Source organism: Punica granatum, chromosome 6 (assembly GCF_007655135.1).
Source record: "Punica granatum isolate Tunisia-2019 chromosome 6, ASM765513v2, whole genome shotgun sequence".
NCBI classification, from domain to species: domain Eukaryota; kingdom Viridiplantae; phylum Streptophyta; class Magnoliopsida; order Myrtales; family Lythraceae; genus Punica; species Punica granatum.
This window is the reverse complement of record NC_045132.1, coordinates 15,201,234-15,218,513: the sequence shown is the minus strand read 5'-3', so window position 1 is coordinate 15,218,513 and position 17,280 is coordinate 15,201,234. Positions and strand designations below refer to the sequence as shown.

Genomic DNA, 17,280 nt, shown 5'->3' with positions numbered 1-17,280 from the left:
TAATCTGCCATTTCGGTACCTTCCTAGATTTCTAATTTTTTACTAACACTTTTAGTTTTAAATCCAATTGTTTTTCCTAAGGTTTAAGATCATGAATTCATGTTACAACACATTTTACATTACACACGTAGCTGTACATCAATGATACATGGACAAGTCCTACAAGTGTCTTATTCCTAGGACGCTTGGATTTCTTTATTACCCTCAAATTCTGCATTTACATATTCAAGTGTACATGATTAAATGATTTTAAATTTTAATCAAACAATTTTCACACAAGTGATACAATGGATTTTATTCCAAAATTTTCACCAAATATGGATTTAGCCAATTAGACACGCGACTCTAGGAGTCCTACCCTCAAAATCTCATGGATCTACTCAATTAGACCCCTAAGACACCTAATCAGTGGGTGATTAACCCCGATAACCCATGGGTTAAAGTCTAGTATACATGAATTAACCAAATTGGAGCTCAATTGAACAATTAGACACAAAATACACTTAAACCACAACAAATCCTGTTCGGCCACATGTAATTCAATATAACCCACCTAAGAAAAATGGTAAGTGGCCGATACCTCAATAAGCCTAATTCACTTAATTATTGTCTAATTAGGACAAATTGAACCAAATTAAACCCCTATTCACTCCTAGGCCCACTCAGCCGAAATCAAATATACATAACAGAGGCAAATAATAAGACCAATAATCAAATTAAGTAAATAATCTCTAATGGCCGGGAGCTAACTAGCTCAATTTCATGCAATTTTGATAATAGCAGACCTAATTAACACCTAATCAACCCTAAATACCTCTTGTCCACTACCCTACCATCAAGACCCAAGAGCATAAGTAAAGAATTTAAACAAAATCGGATCTCCTAAGCATGCTACTAGGCCGATTATTGCTAGACCCGAAGCTGATGGGTAAGATTAACACTAATCCTAGCAAAACTAAGCACATGGGAGGTCCTGGTACCTCTCAAGAACTCAGGATCAAAACGCGCCACGAGCAAGCAAGAGAACATGAACTTGAGTTCTTCTTCACCCTGCGAAGAGACGGCCCTAGACCTCCTTGCCCCCGAGCCTCCTGAAACCTGGGAAGCTATGTCATTCTACATTTCATATAGTTGAACAGGCGAGATACTTACCTACTTCAATAAATTCATCTTACCCTCTTGTTATTGTTAGGAGGCATGACATTACAATGGATAGTCTGCATAGACAATGTTAGTTAGATAAATATGTCTCAGCTATAAAAGGCCGAGACGCTGAGAAGTTGAGAAAATCAAGTAGTGCAACAAATGGTGGGAAAGTTGCATCAAAGTCGAACAAGCCCATCAAGGATGAGGATCGAAATAGATGCATACCATAATTTTCAATTAAAAAAAAAAGCAGAAAGGAACAAAAACTTTGATTCAACCCTTAAACATTTTCATTCACTCCACTTTTGCTCCTAATCTACTCTTAAACATTACTCAAAAGAAGATTCAACTGGCTACCTAATCTGCCCCTTGAAGTTTCAACTCATGTAGCACGATAAGCTCATACTGGTTCCAGTAAAGCACCACACTTTTTTGAATTTTTTTTTGTGAGGATGATGGCTCTGGTCTTGAAAACCGGTATAGTTCGTAAAAAAGAACTATCGAGGGTTCGAATCTCTGTCTCTCTGTGTTTTTTTTTTTTCAGGATCCTTCTTATCAGCGAGGTACGCAATTTCGTCACCATGTTCATTTACCGCACTTTCAAAATAATATCTTCTCAGAAATCTATTTGAAATGAGCTTTGAGGCGTGCTCTACCTCCTGAAAATTATGCTATGACTTTACTTGCAACTTTATCCGATTCCATAAACAGATTGTTGATAAGTACAAGTGCACTCGCACGCTCCAAAAGAAGCCTATCCTTCAGTTTCTCAATTGCATAAAAGCAAAATTACACCAAATTACCTCATTGTTTCTTTCAAAAGCTGACCTATACTACTGAATGAACAAACCAACCGCTTCGTTTATAATGATCACTGTGACGAGCATAAATCGAAGTTATCATCCCCCTGCTCTCGATTGACTTCCACCTCATACGTCCAAACGACCTCAGGGCGTCTGGCCGCACTCCAAAATCTGTCCGCCTGAAGGAGAGCTCAGTTCGGTGCCATTTAGGTTTCATTCTCCACACCACAGAGATGAGTACTGCTTCTGCAATTGCAATACGTATACTTGTTGGTCTAGGCTTGGTCGAAGATCCCCTGAGCACGAATATAATCAGAGAAAGGAAAATGACAAAGCAACACACGAGGAATCAGACTTTAGAAGACGATCCTCAAGAATGAACATATAACTCATCTATTTTCCACTTTCGGTGCCATATTTTAAACCAATACGGGATGATTAAAATTTTTTCATATCCTGGGGACACGCGTGTAAAACGAAATTTGAGAATGTGACGCTTACTCTCTTGGAACCTTGTTTTAAAACTCTAATTATCCGTTCTTTTCCAAACAAAATGGCACCTTAATATTCCTGGTTAAAACCAGTTGATTCCCATTAATTGTTTGATATGGCAATAGGACCAATATGGAGAAATTGATACTCTCACATAACCAGTAATATTCGTGTCGGGGTATTTCCCAACTAAAAAATTATTTTTCTGAACCTAAGGATATTTTTCGATAATTTGTCTCCATCCAAATGAGCTTTAAAATCTTGAAAAGGGTGAATATGAAGTTTTCTGACAAGTTTGAGGGTGGACAAGCGACAAAACTAGTTCAGTTCGAAGAAGTTGAAGTAGGTTCCCAAAAATCGGGAATTTTAGGACAAGGGTGCGGTTGAGAACCGCACTCGATGGCCAGCTGGCACGCGTCCAACCTTTGAAATTTGAATTTTTTTTTGTTTTGATCCCCAATATTTATTTATTTGCAAAACAATCCCCGACTCTCATTTTCTTATAAATAGAGGGTCATTTGCTAAAGAATGGACTTTTGGCCATTCTTATATTTTAGACTCTGCCAAAATACTGATTAAAAAATTCCAAATTAAGCCTGGACTTCCTAATTAGTAGGGAGAACCCCTAATCGAGTCTCGATTACCCGATTTGGAGCCGATTTCCCCCAGATTGGTGGAAGCCAAAGTAGGAACTGACTTGACCAGAGGCTGGCATACCCTTTAGGCGAGCTTCCTAGCTCGTGTAAGATCTGTTCACTCCTCTCCTCTCTTAATCCCGACTTGTTACAATTTCTAATAGGATTTGATGCGGAACTCACGAAGTATTGTAAAACCCGACGACCAACTTGAATCGATTCCCATATCGCCAAACACAGATTTAGATATAGAAGATTATTGACTCGTTGTTTATAGAGAAACAAGAACCAACAATATCAAGACAAGGATTATTGACCCGTTGTTTATAAAAAAACAAGAACCAATAATATCAAAGTGTACCGAACAATCACAAGCTGTCACACTTGTTCGTCCGAAGGAGTTCAATGAAGAACAAAGGAGAAAATCTCACCAAAATACCATAATAGTCTACCTCTGATCAGCTACTCAGCCTCCTTTATATAAGCCTAGGAGAAATTGGAAACTAATAAACTAGGCAACTGGAATAACCTTAGTTTTCTAAAGCCAGAAATAACAAAAGAAATTAAATAATGGCTATCTAGAATAGTTGGCAGTCTTTTATTCCATCTTCAGCATCTCATGGCAAGTCAGTTGAATAAAGGCCTTTGGAGACCCAATTGAATTAGACTCCTCTTGGCCCAAAAAGCCCATCAGCAAGCTCTCCCCATCAGCAAGCTCTCCATAGCTTGTTGGATTTGTTTGGCCTTCGCCCGTGTGATTGGCCCACTCGAAACATGCAAGCCTCCAAGATCTTGTGCTTCAGCTCCCTCTTCACGAGTCCGACTTCCAAGCTCGTGTGCATCAGCCTCATTGTCATGCCCATGGTCCTCATCATTCTCCCTCTCTTCAAAAGGATTCGTCCTCGAATCGAAACCTACATCAATCGGAGAAAGATTAGAAACATTAAAAGTTGGGCTAACATTATACTCATCCGGTAAATCTATTTTGTAGGCATTATCATTTATCTTGGCTACGACTTGGAATGGTCCAATTCCTCGTGGACTCAATTTGGATTTCCGTTGGTTTGGAAAATTTTCCTCCTCATATGAACTCACACCCAATCTCGTGATTCAAAAATCATTTTCTTCCGTCCCTTGTTGGCACGTTCAACATATTGTTTATTCTTCTTCAAGATATGTTGCCTCGCTTCTTCATGAATCTTTTTCACCATATCTGCCTTTTTTCTTTCCGTCAAGACTAGAAATCTCACTCATAGGCAAAGGGATTAGATTCAAAGGTGTTAATGGATTAAAACCATACACAATCTGAAATAGTGAGAAGTTAGTAGAAGAATGTACTGTACAATTATAAGCAAACTCAATAAACGGTATGCAATCTTCCCAAGACTTCAAATTCCTTTTTATGACTGTAAGAAGAAGAGTGGACAATGTCCTATTAACCACCTCGGTTTGCCCATCCGTTTGGGGATGACAAGTAGTTGAAAATAACAATTTAGTTCCTAACTTTCCCCACAAGACGCGCTAAAAATAACTCAAGAACTTAACATCCCGATCACTAACTATGGTCTTAGGTATCCCATGCAATCGCACTACCTCCCTAAAGAACAAATCAGCAATATGTGTGGCATAATCAGTTTTGCAGCATGGAATAAAATGAGCCATCTTAAAAAATCGATCCACAACTACGAAAAATGAAATTTTGTCCTTTATTAGACCTAGGCAATCCTAAGATGAAATCCATGGATGTATCAGTCCAAGGCTCATTAGGAACAGGTAAAGGCATATACATTCTATGGGGTTTGACTGTTGATTTCGCCTTCTTACAAGTAACACATTTAGAGCAAATTCTCTCTACATCTCTCTTCATATGCGGCCAAAAGAAATGTTCTCTCAAAATATCCAAAGTCTTAACTACCCCGAAATGACCCATAAGACCTCCCCCATGCGACTCAAGCACAAGTAATTCACGCATAGAAGAATTAGGAATGAACAGCTTATTATCCCTAAATAAGAATTCGCCATGCTTATAAAACTTACCAAATGCACCATTTTCACATGCACTATATATAGCACCAAAGTCATAATCTTGCATGTACAACTTCTTACAAACCCAAGAAATTTAGTAATTAGAGTAGAGATAAGTACATACCTCCGTGATAATGCATCAGCTACCACGTTTTCCTTTCCTTACTTGTACTGAATCACGTATGGAAACATCTCTATGAATTCGACCCATTTGGCATGTCTCCGATACAGCTTGTTTTTCCCTTTCAAATGCTTCAATGATTCGTGGTCCGTGTGTATGACAAATTCCTTCGACGACAAGTAGTGCTGCCACGTCTCCAAAGCGCGGACCAAAGCATAGAGTTCCTTGTCATATGTAGAATAATTCAAAGCGGCTCCACTTAGTTTCTCACTAAAGTAGGCAATTGGTCGTTTTTCCTGCATCAAAACAGCACCTATACCAATCCTGGAAGCATCACATTCAATCTCGAAAATTTTCGAAAAATCAGGTAAAACCAATAAAGGTGCAGAACAAAGCCTTTCCTTAATCAAATTAAATGCTTGCTCTTACTCTACTCCCCATTTGAAACCTATATCTTTCTTAACCACCTCCGTCAATGGAGCAGCCAAAGTACTAAAATCCCGCACAAATCGCCTATAAAAACTGGCTAGACCATGAGAACTTCTTACCTCGATTACGGATTTCGGTGTCGGCCAATCCTTAATTGCTTTCACATTTTCCTCATCAACCTGAATACCCTTGGAATTAACAACAAATCCCAAAAACACAACTCGATTTATGCAAAATGTACATTTCTTCAAGTTAGCATATAATTTTTCATGTCTCAATGCCTGAAGCACGCGTCGCAAATGATGAATATGACCCTTCAAGCTCTTACTATACACCAAGATATCATCAAAATATGCAACCATGAATTTCCAATGAAAGCACGCAAAACATGATTCATGAGCCTCATGAAAGTACTAGGCGCATTAGTTAATCCGAATGGCATAACTAACCACTCATACAAGCCATGTTTTGTTTTGAAAGCCGTTTTCCACTCATCAGCCTCTTTCATCCTAATCTGATGGTATCCGCTTTTCAAGTCTATTTTTGTAAATAACGTGGAACCATGCAATTCATCCAACATGTCATCTAATCGAGGAATCGGATGTCGATATTTTACCGTGATTTTGTTTACAGCGCGGGAATCAACACACATTCGCCAAGTACCATCTTTCTTTGGCACCAGCAACACCAGGACCGCACAAGGACTCATGCTCTCACGCACATGCCCTTTAGCTAAAAGCTCTTCCACTTGCCTTTGAAGTTCCTTTGTCTCCTCCGGATTACTTCGTTATGCTGGTCGGTTCGGAATTGCGGCTCCTGGCACAAAGTCGATTTGATGCTCTATTCCCCTTTGGTGGCAAACGATTGGGTAATTCCGTGGGAAAGACATCTCCAAACTCCTGCAAAAGAGAGGTAACACAACTTGGCAAAGAAGAATTAAGGTCAGAGAAATAAGCCTCCTTGTAAACAAACAAGATCATTGGGCGATTAGCTTTGAATGCACTCTTGATCTCTCTTTCTTTTGCATAGAAACTCATTTTTTTCTTTTTTCTCTCAACTAACTCTTTCCCCTCATCTATAGCTGAACTCTCTTTCTTTTTACTATCCCAAATTTCTTCCTCTCTAGTCTTACCAGTTTCCTCTCTCACTTGCTCACTCTCTTTTTTTCTTTCAATCTCAGCTTCTACCTCACTTTTCTCACAAATTGATCTCTTGATTCGGAGCTGATCCTCATACACCTGATAAGGTGTCAATGGAACAAGTGTCACCTTTCTACCATCCTTGACAAAAGAGTATCGATTCTTATACCCATCATGTATTGCCTATCTATCGAACTGCCATGGCCTCCCAAGCAACATATGACTAGCATGCATAGACACTACATCACAAAGAACTTTATCATTGTATCTTCCAATTGTAAAGGAAATCAGAACTTGCTTGTTCACCTTCACTTCTCCACTTTCATTCAACCATTGCAGCTTATATGGTTTAGGATGCTTCAATGTACGCAATCCCAACTTGTCAACAAGTAACTTACTAGCCACATTCACACAGCTACCCCCGTCAATGATCAAACTACATACTCGATCATTCACTTGGCATCTAGTGTGGAATATATTTTCCCTTTGCACATCATCTCTCTCTTCTTCCTTAATTTGTACATTCAGTGCTCGCATGATTACTAAGGCATTACCCTCAACAGCATATTCATAATCACTACTAGAATCATCTTGTGTTGGCATTGAATCACTTTCCTCCACTTCAGTTTCAATTTCCCCACTATCCAGCATGATCATTGCTCTTTTATTTGGACATTGAGAAGCAATATGCCCAGACCCCAAACACCGAAAACATTTGATATCTCTATTTTTTTGAGGTTAGGATGTAGGGTTACCTCTCTCCTTATTGTCCTCTTGGCTCTTGCTCATGTTCCTTTCAGCATTCGATTTGGGTTTCTCTACTGGTCTTGAGCTGGCACCCCATTTCGACTTCCAATTTGAAGATCCCGAATAAGAACCACCCTCATGCTTGGTTGGTCTCCCTCTCTTGAGTTGCCGTTCTACTTTCATGGCCATGCTAACCATCTCTTCTATCTCCACATAATGTTGCAACTCCACCACATTAGCAATTTCTCGGTTCAAACCACATAAAAACCTGGCCATAGTTGCCTCTTCATCTTCTTCAATGTTTGCCCGAATCAAAGCTATTTCCATCTCCTTGTGGTAGTCTTCCACGCTCCTCGTCCCTTGCCTTAGACTTTGCAATTTTAAATGCAAGTCCCGATAGTAATACAAGGGAACAAATCGCCTCCGCATGACAGTCTTCATCTCCTCCCAAGTCTCAATAGGTCTTTCATGGTTCCTTTTTCTTTCCTTAACCAATTTGTCCCACCAAACGATGGCATAATCAGTGAATTCCACCGCTGCAAACTTCACTTTCTTCTCTTTCGAGTAATTATGGCAATCAAATACAAGCTCCACCTTCCTCTCCCATTCAATAAAAGCGTCAGGGTCATTCCTCCCTTGAAAAGGTGGTATTGTCATTTTAATACTCCCAATATTCCTATCTACTCCATCTCTAATTGCTTGATCTCGCCTACCATGTCTTCGCCCCTCATTCCTAACTCCTCTGGCTCTCCTCACACTTACCACGGATGCAATTTCTTCATCTTCCTCATAATCTTCATCTTCTTCATCATGAGGATTCGCCGGCTGGCGGATTAGTCTCCTTGCATTGGGAACTTGCACATGCTGCCTGGGCTGTTCCCTCTACATTTGATCAATTCATTGATCTTGCCGGTCCATTCTATCACGGATATCTCCAAAAACAACTTCCAATCTCTCGAATTGTTGCTGCATGGCTTTCAAAGTAAAAGCAACATCTTGTTGGCCGGCATTACTTCCATCCCCGGTTGTAGATTCATTGCCTTTTCCTGCGAAACTCATGTTTGCACTACGAAAATAAAATTGGTGTTAGGACCTCACAACCACTCGCTCACATGTTTGCCCTCAAATTATCGTCACTCAACACTCGTGTTTCGCTCAGTTCAATGGTTGTTTCCCTTTGATACGCTCACTACTCTTGCCTCTTTCCACTCTAATTTCCTCCTCAAAGTTCTTTAAAGAACTCAGCAACTCACAAATCAAAGGCAACTAGCTCATAATAATTCAAAACAACAATTAATATATTGGCCCTAACTTGGACACAAACTAACAGGGAAATAAATGGTTAAAGGAAAGTTAACCAAGGAAAGATTTTAGGAATGAAGAAAGGAATATATCAGAGTAATATATAGATGGAAAGATATGGAGGATGATATAAGGAAGGGAATATGGAAGATCAGGTATTGGGTAATTATGGGAGCGAAATCAACGCGGATCAACAACAAGGTAAATAACAACTTTAGAATGATCTGATGCAAAGAATCCGGATCAAATTGACAGCGACAGCTTCTTTCTTTTCTTTCTATCTTTTTTTATTTTTATTTTTTCAGCTCTATTTTTTTTGGCCGAATTTTTTTTTTTTGCTACTAATCAATCCAGAACGAACAAGCTAGATGGAATGAAATTCAACGAATTGAAACGTAAAGGATAGGATAAACCTGATTTGGAGCTTGATGCTCTGATACCAAAATGATGCGGAACTCACGAAGGATTGTAAAACCCGACGACCAACTTGAATCGATTCCCAAATCGCCAAATACAGATTTAGATATAGAGGATTATTGACCCGTTGTTTATAGAGAAACAAGAGCCAACAATATCAAGACAATGATTATTGACCCGTTGTTTATGAAGAAACAAGAACCAATAATATCAAAGTGTACCAAACAATCACAAGTTGTCACACTTGTTCGTCCGAAGGAGTTCAATGAAGAACAAAGGAGAAAATCTCACCAAAATACCAGAATAGTCTACCTCTGATCAGCTACTCAGCCTCCTTTATATAAGCCTAGGAGAAACTGGAAACTAATAAACTAGGCAACTGGAATAACCTTAGTTTCCTAAAGCCAGAAATAACAAAGGAAATTAAATAATGGCTATCTAGAATAGTTGGCAGTCTTTTATTGCATCTTCAGCATCTCATGGCAAGTCAGTTGAATAAAGGCCTTTGGAGACCCAACTGAATTAGACTTCTCTTGGCCCAAAAAGCCCATCAGCAAGCTCTCCATAGCTTGTTGGATTTGTTTGGCCTTCGCCCGTATGATTGGCCCACTCGGAACATGCAAGCCTCCAAGGTCTTGTGCTTCAGCTCCCTCTTCACGAGTCCGACTTCCAAGCTCGTGTGCATCAGCCTCATTGTCATGCTTATGATCCTCATCAGGATTTTCGGGCATTTTTGTGATAATTCGATTTAGGACGATTGTATATACTCTTAATAGCATGCTAATAGGATGGTAGAGATAATTAATTTCATATACATAAGCTTAATCTTGCTAATTATGACTTCACTGTGTGTGATTAGTGCCCCATAGGATTAATCGGTAGTGACATGCTAATTAGGATCTAATTTGGCTTAATCTCACTTAATTACAGCCGGTTACATTCTGATCGGGTTGTAATCTACTCCAACTTGGAGTCAATTGAGCTTAATTGAGGCTAAATCGCATGAATGAAATTGCTTATGAAATGGCACACTTGACTATGAGTAATTAAGTTCGTGATTGCTTAATTAGTCAAAATTAGAATGAAATTGAACTTCTAAACATTCTATAATTTTTGATAAATTAGGCCTAGGTGATTTTTTTGCCTTGTTTTTTTTTTTCAGAAAATGATTTTAACTTTAATTTTAACTCTACTACACTTAACTTCACTTATCTTCAATTCAACAACACAATCATTACTTTCTCTCAACTATTCATTACTTTTTTTCACAATTCAACAATACAATTATTATTTTCTCTAAACTATTCATTATTTTTTTCAAAATTCAACAACACAATCATTATTTTCTCTCAACTATTCATTACTTTTTGTTACACTTTTTCTCATGATTTCAACAACCCAATTAAAATCAAAACTCAACTCTACTTAACTCTAAAACTAAACACAACATAAAATTCTACCAAAATGCTAATGAATACTAATTAATCTAAAACCTACTAAAATTAACCTAAACTCGAGAATCTAACTCCAAATAAACGCACAAAAGGTATCGAATAACTTTGTTTTCAAGGAGTTAATAATGAGACATACATTCATGCCAAAATATAAATAAGCCATATATTTAAGCCAACACTTTCATACATGAAGGTCCAGGCGGGCTTAGAAGTGGGCTTAAGGCCCGAATAGAGGAAAATGGCCATAAGGCTCATAACCTAGAAAAATTCTAAGTTTACTTTCAAATGTCTACGCATTTTATTAACATTTTGTCCAATTTTCTTTTAAATTCTCTTTTTATCATGGCCATATTTACATGGCTTAGCCATTTAATCCTAAAATTCTACAAAAACTAGTCCTAATTCCCTCAAGGTCGATATGACCTTCAATCTGGATTCTACGACTCAAATTTGTGGGTTTTATTCCTTTAACTCTCATTATTGGTGTCGCTATACCTGATTAACCATTTTTTAATCCATTTACACACAGAGTGGGATTCTCGATCCTATTAGTTCTAAAATTAAGTCAAGAGATGGACTTTACCGGTTTAAGGAATCCTGGGTCATAATGACCCACCCTCAAGGCCACAAAGACCTTTCTAAGGGCCAAAGATACTCTAATTAGTATTTAATTACCCTTAGTCCCACAACAATTGGCCACCATTAGACCTTATTACATAAGGGTATTGACTAATCAACATAATTAGCCTATAATTAAGCCTAATTAACCCCTAAATCACCTGATTGACTCTTGGATCAACTCAGCAAAAAATTTTCAGCATGCCTTACCAGACCGATTTTAAGCTAATTTAGAGTTTTAAGTGCTTTTTAGTGTTTTTAGGTATTATGGGAGTTAGTTCATGAATTGAGATTTTGTAGCCTCTATTCTGTATTTTGAACAGGTTATATTGAAGCTAAACAGTGCAAGTTGCATATCAATGGAAAGCTCATCGAGTCAGGAGCATAGCGATTCTAGCGGTTCATCAATCGGAGCTCAAACAAAGAAGATATGACCCGACGAAGTTTGTAGCGTAGTGTAGAAAACAAAGAACCGCAGCTGTAGCCACGAAACAAAGAGAGACAGCCCTTCAGATCAGTTGATCTGACCAGATTTGCTTCACTTTGAAGTCCTACGTGGGCCCTGAGAATTTTTAGAAGAGGAAGTCAACAGAAAGATGCTTTGGTTTCTCTAATACGTAGTGGATATCTTTGGAGATGAGGGATTATATTCCAAATGATTTAAATTAGGAAATTTTACTTGGATAACGGGGAGGATTTTGGATGGGAATATAGAGGAGAATAGGGCTGGAAAAGAAACGGTAAAACACAAAAAGAGAGGAAGAGAATGTGACCTTTGGGAGCAAGAAGAGGTAGAGATCGAGATCGTGGTGACCGTGGCTCGAGTTGGAGAACTGGCTACATCAGTGTTTCTCGTTTCTCTTCCAATCATGTTTATATTTTCTTCTAGAGATTCGACCTTTATCATTAAAATCATTAGCTAAACTCCCTTACCTATGGCTTCAATGGAACCTAGTACTTTTATATAAAATTGTGAATTATTTTCTCTATATGTATTGAATTCGATTGAATTGCTTATTCTATCCTGTTCTTAATGCGATTAATTTCCTGTTCACCAATTAATTTGATTAGGAAATCTAGATCAGCTCGGGAGAGGATTCTAGATTGAGTCACGGATAGGATAGCCTAAGTTTAGTTTGAGTTGGAAAACCGACTAATTCGTGTGAGGGATAGGAATATCCCTGAATGCCTTAGATAGCCAATTATGGTTGATGATTAATGGGTTCACGCTTATTAATTGCCTAGGAATATAGTAGTTAATTCGATATAGGGATTACGTTTCTGCAGTTTTCGGAAGAGACGTAGAAAGATTATAGAATCTCAGGTTAGTAATCCATAAATTTGATAGAATATAGAGATAAAAATTGATTCTACATAAGGAATTAGAGGAAATCGATAGTCCTAGATTCCTATCCATCGATTTTATTTGTGTTTATATAATCACTTAAGTTTAGTTTTTAGATTTAGTTTATCCCACTTGTCAAAAATTGATCATCTGGATAAAAGCTAGTTGTGACAGTTTTGGTACTTAGTGAGGGACGATACTCTTATTCACTTTATATTACTTGTTCGATAACATGCACTTGCGTTTATCCTTTTTTTATTGCAACACCCATTTTATTTTCGGTCCGAATGTGTGGCCCATTTTCAGAGTCGGCATGTATAATATGTATATAGGCATGTGAACACATGCGGAGTCTGTAATTTGGAGTTTTCTTATACTTGTACATACTTATACGTGAATAAGGCCTAGACCCTAGGACAAACAATTGGACTCCAAAACAAAAGGTGTTTGAAACTAATGGGAGCCCAGGAAGATACCAAAATGATGAGTTATTCTTCTAATCTCGTAACAAAACTTTCGGATTTAGTTTTTTTGTTCGAAAACCGAGTCAAATTTAAGTCCTCAACTTGACCCCTTAAGTGATTTAGGTGGTTCATCGGTCAAATGAACGGTGCAGTGGTGACTTCAATCTAACTGGGTCATAGATAACACGGACTAAAAAAATATTTTAAATCAGGGCGGAGGCCCAAAGACCCCGCTGTGCAACAATACTTAATATTTTTATGCAGCAATTATTAATCGAGCTAGAAAGCTCTGCAGCCTGCCCATTAGTGCTAAAATCGGTGGACGTGGCGCACATGAAGATCGAGATCAGGAGTGGAGTCAGAAACTAACCGGTGAAAAAGATCTGCACGATGTGGCAACTTTGTGAACCACCTGAGCTGCTTCAGACTCAGATCAATGCAAGCGAGCAAATGACTGAAGCAGATGAATCTTCGTCTTCGCTGAAGGTGAACAACAGTAGGAAATGCAACGAAAAGAGAGACAGTGCTGCCGAAGGACCACATTTATGTGTGGTTATGGATCAGGGCACTAATACAAGGATTTAGACTCGAGAGTTTCGAGATTTGATTTGCTTGGTCCTAAACAACTCTTTCCATTTATATTTACTAGTGACATGTCACGTGCGTTCCACGTGCAACTATCGTATGTTTTAGAATGATAAGGAGTATACCCTTTTCCAGGTTGAAGGCAAGTGCAATTTTCTCAGAATCCTGATCCTTTATAAATACTTGTACCTTTTAAAAGATGCAATTAATTTTCCACTAAAATAAAACCACAAACATGCAGTTTGAATCCATGTACGCAAAATAAACATGGTGGCATGAGTCTTCAAAATTAATAATGAGGCATGGGGAGGTTGCACATATACATATATACACTATAAAACTTTGAGAATGATATCCAAAAATTCAAATAAGTTATTAACTTGTGCCCAAACTAGTTAATAACTTTCTTTTGAAGAGATCAACAAAAGTGTTGATTGAGTGGTAAGCAGCTCACCCCCGTAAGGAGAAGAACACAAATTCGAACCCCGGGAAGCGCACTTGTTGGGAGGGAGAATAACCTTTAATACTCGATTTCCCGATTGGATTAGTTAGAACCCACTGAAATTCTATATAACAAGGTACATACCGAAAAAAAAAAAAAAAAAAAAACTTTCCTCGGAAGAAGAGACGAGAATTATCTCTCCCTCATAAAAGAGAATATATCTCCCTCCAAATAAAATAGATAAAGGCTGTAAAAGCAAGCTTCATTATAACAGTTACTGCTTCCTCCTTTCCATTCTTGAGCTCCATGATGAAGCTATAGCGGTCTGCGAGTCTTTGCTTAGACAGACATATAACATAGAGACTGTCACGCTATTCATAAATCGTGCACAACGATTACTGCTTAGACAGACATATAACATAGAGACGCCTTGTCATAAACAAATAACTTTTTTTTTCCAACTTAGCTCATATAAGAAGGTCAGGGAAGAACATATATATTCAACCAAAACACAAGATAGAGAACACAAGCCAGCTTAGCAAACGTGTATTTCCTTTGTCCAAAAATGTAAGAAGAAAACTACCTCTGCAGGCAGGCGAGAAAAAAAAAATTTGAATTCTAATCATTTTGCCAATATAAACACTTCCATCTACTGAATTAAATCAAATTCGTTTCTTAGAAACTTCCGTTACCATTGATCCACAACCAATAAAGAGCGACTCCTGAGAAGATTCCTACCAGGAGGAACAACACGAACAAGTTCCCCAGCACAATATGCCCAAGCCCCTGCAGAAAAACCGAGCAAGCAATACAACAGCATCGTTAATAACCAATAAACAAATCCACAAAAGTAGACCCGAAAACCATTAATTAGACGCCCAGACTTCATGGACATTGTAACCCTTCGGTGCGACTGTCATGGCACATACGGTTAACTGTTTGTTAGTCCCAAAAACGAGACCAGCAGGATCATCCACCCTTGATCACCATATTTAGCTGTGAAGTAGAACGCAGGAATGAGCAAGAACCTCCCTAGGATCGCGATCATGAGGCCGTTCTGGGACTTGAGCTTCAGGCAGTCCACTTGGGGAATGTACCTTGATATCGGGTCCCAAACGTTGTACATTGCAGTCAGAACAAAGGGGTACCTGAAAAAACCACATCGGATTAATAAAACATGCGAATCCCCTTTTATATAGATTTTTTCCCAGAACCTATATGTTTCAGAGAAAAGGGAAGCAAACATAATGAACTTTTAGTATCATTTTTACATACCATAAGCCCAATTTAAAATTTACATACCATGAGCCCGATGTTTGGCACTCCACTTTTCTATGGTTGCCATATTTTAGTTCATTTACCGAGTTATTAGGTCTCGGCACAATCTCACTCGATTTCAACATTTTTGAAAAAACAAATCGATCGGTTTGAGTAAGCTAGATCACATGAAGTGGGCCTAGGATATGTAGTGAAATTAAGTCAATGGATGCATGAACACTTGATTTAGGATCTTGTCTTGACCCGAACGCTAAGCAAACTCGATTTCCTACCAATTTATATGAAGTGGGCCCAAACATGCAAATGGGCCTACTAGATACTAAATGCCAATGGAACGGACCTGACATGGGCCGGAAATCTATGAATGGGTCTATATACTAAATGCAAATGGATTGTGCTCTAGTTGGACTCCTATATGCAAATGATCTTATGATATTCTAAAATGCAATTGGGTTGGGTCCTAAATGGGCCTACGTGTCTGCATGGGCCTAAATGATTTGGATTGGACCTTATATAGGGCCAACACATTTATTCTTTTTTAGTCCAATTAATCCATGTTCCTATCCATTCTATATGCTTCTCTTTTGATTTTACATGACATGGACTATAATGCTCTCTATCCACTTCGTGCAATTTAGCCGACCCGATCCAATCAATGGGCCATAAATGCTCTCGGATCTCACACGAGTTCAAGTCCAGATTCTTACAATTGATTTTGATTCCTTTTCCTCTCTCTCGCTTCCCGATCCCAAATTAAAACGAAACACCTGATTCTTTTCATTCCCATAAAATCCTAAGTACGGTGATAACTCTATGAAAATAGAGTTATTCGACACTTTTTATGGGCATATTTGTAGCTAGTTTATCGAGTATAGGTTAGTTTGAGTAGGTTTTTAATTTATTTTTCATTCATTTGCACTCTTAACGAGTTTAGGAGTTTCTATTAGTTTTTTATTTGTTTTTAGGTGATTTTCAAAGTTAGTTCATTAATTGGTCTTTTGCAGTCTCGAAATTCTTGATATTTTTGGACAGGTTAAAATCAAGTAATTGGTGCAAGTTGTATATAGTTATAAAGCTTATCAAGTTAAGAGCGCAACGGCTCAGACGGTTTGTGATTTGGAGCTTGGATGAGGAAGATATGCCAAGTTAAAATTAGGTGCGCAGTGTTATTTTACAGACCCGAGAGGGCCCAAGCCACGACTTCAAAGGCCTAGGCCATGTCTGCTCAGCCCACTCGCCCAATGTTTGATTTTTCTGATACTGTGCGTGGGTCCAAAGCATAGGAGAAGAAAATTAAGCGATATATATTTTGATCTATTTGGGATATTGTTTTTGAATTTTAGGAAAGATAATCCTTGAGGCATAAATTAGGAAATTGATTCTTGATTACTAGGAAATTAGATTTATAATGGATTTTAGGATTCCATTTGTAGTTTTGAGCTTTCTCCCTATTAAAGCACATAGGGGGTGTGAATTCAAAGTGTAGACGGCCGAGGAGAGGAAGACACCATAAGAAAAAAATTGATTTGGGTTCTAGGGAGTTTTCTTAGTACTTTGTTGATATCCTTTGAATTTAATGTCGATGTTGAATTCGTCTATGTGTTTTCTAATTCTTATGGGCTAATTTCATATACTAGGATTACAATTGAACTCACATGTAATTAATTTATTTATTTTCTCTTGATCTAATTAGTTTTTGATATATCAAGATAGGAAATAGCACAGTAGTGCACCTCTCGCCTAGTGACCAAGGGGTCTCAGGTTGAATACCCAGTGGGACTACCCGTGCCCTTTTATTAGATATTTAAGATTTCTATTTCAATGTACTAAGCCTATGA

At 38.2% G+C, this 17,280-nt stretch overlaps 1 long non-coding RNA gene across 1 annotated transcript; it reads right to left on the bottom strand.

Annotated features, from left to right (window-relative positions):
• Nucleotides 1-3,928: 3,928 nt before the first annotated feature.
• Nucleotides 3,929-10,405, bottom strand: LOC116210349. Its single transcript, XR_004157473.1, has 3 exons — nt 6,268-10,405; nt 5,226-5,830; nt 3,929-3,990 (listed from the first exon to the last, which is right to left on the bottom strand). It is a non-coding gene; the product is annotated as an uncharacterized LOC116210349 (long non-coding RNA).
• Nucleotides 10,406-17,280: the final 6,875 nt, after the last annotated feature.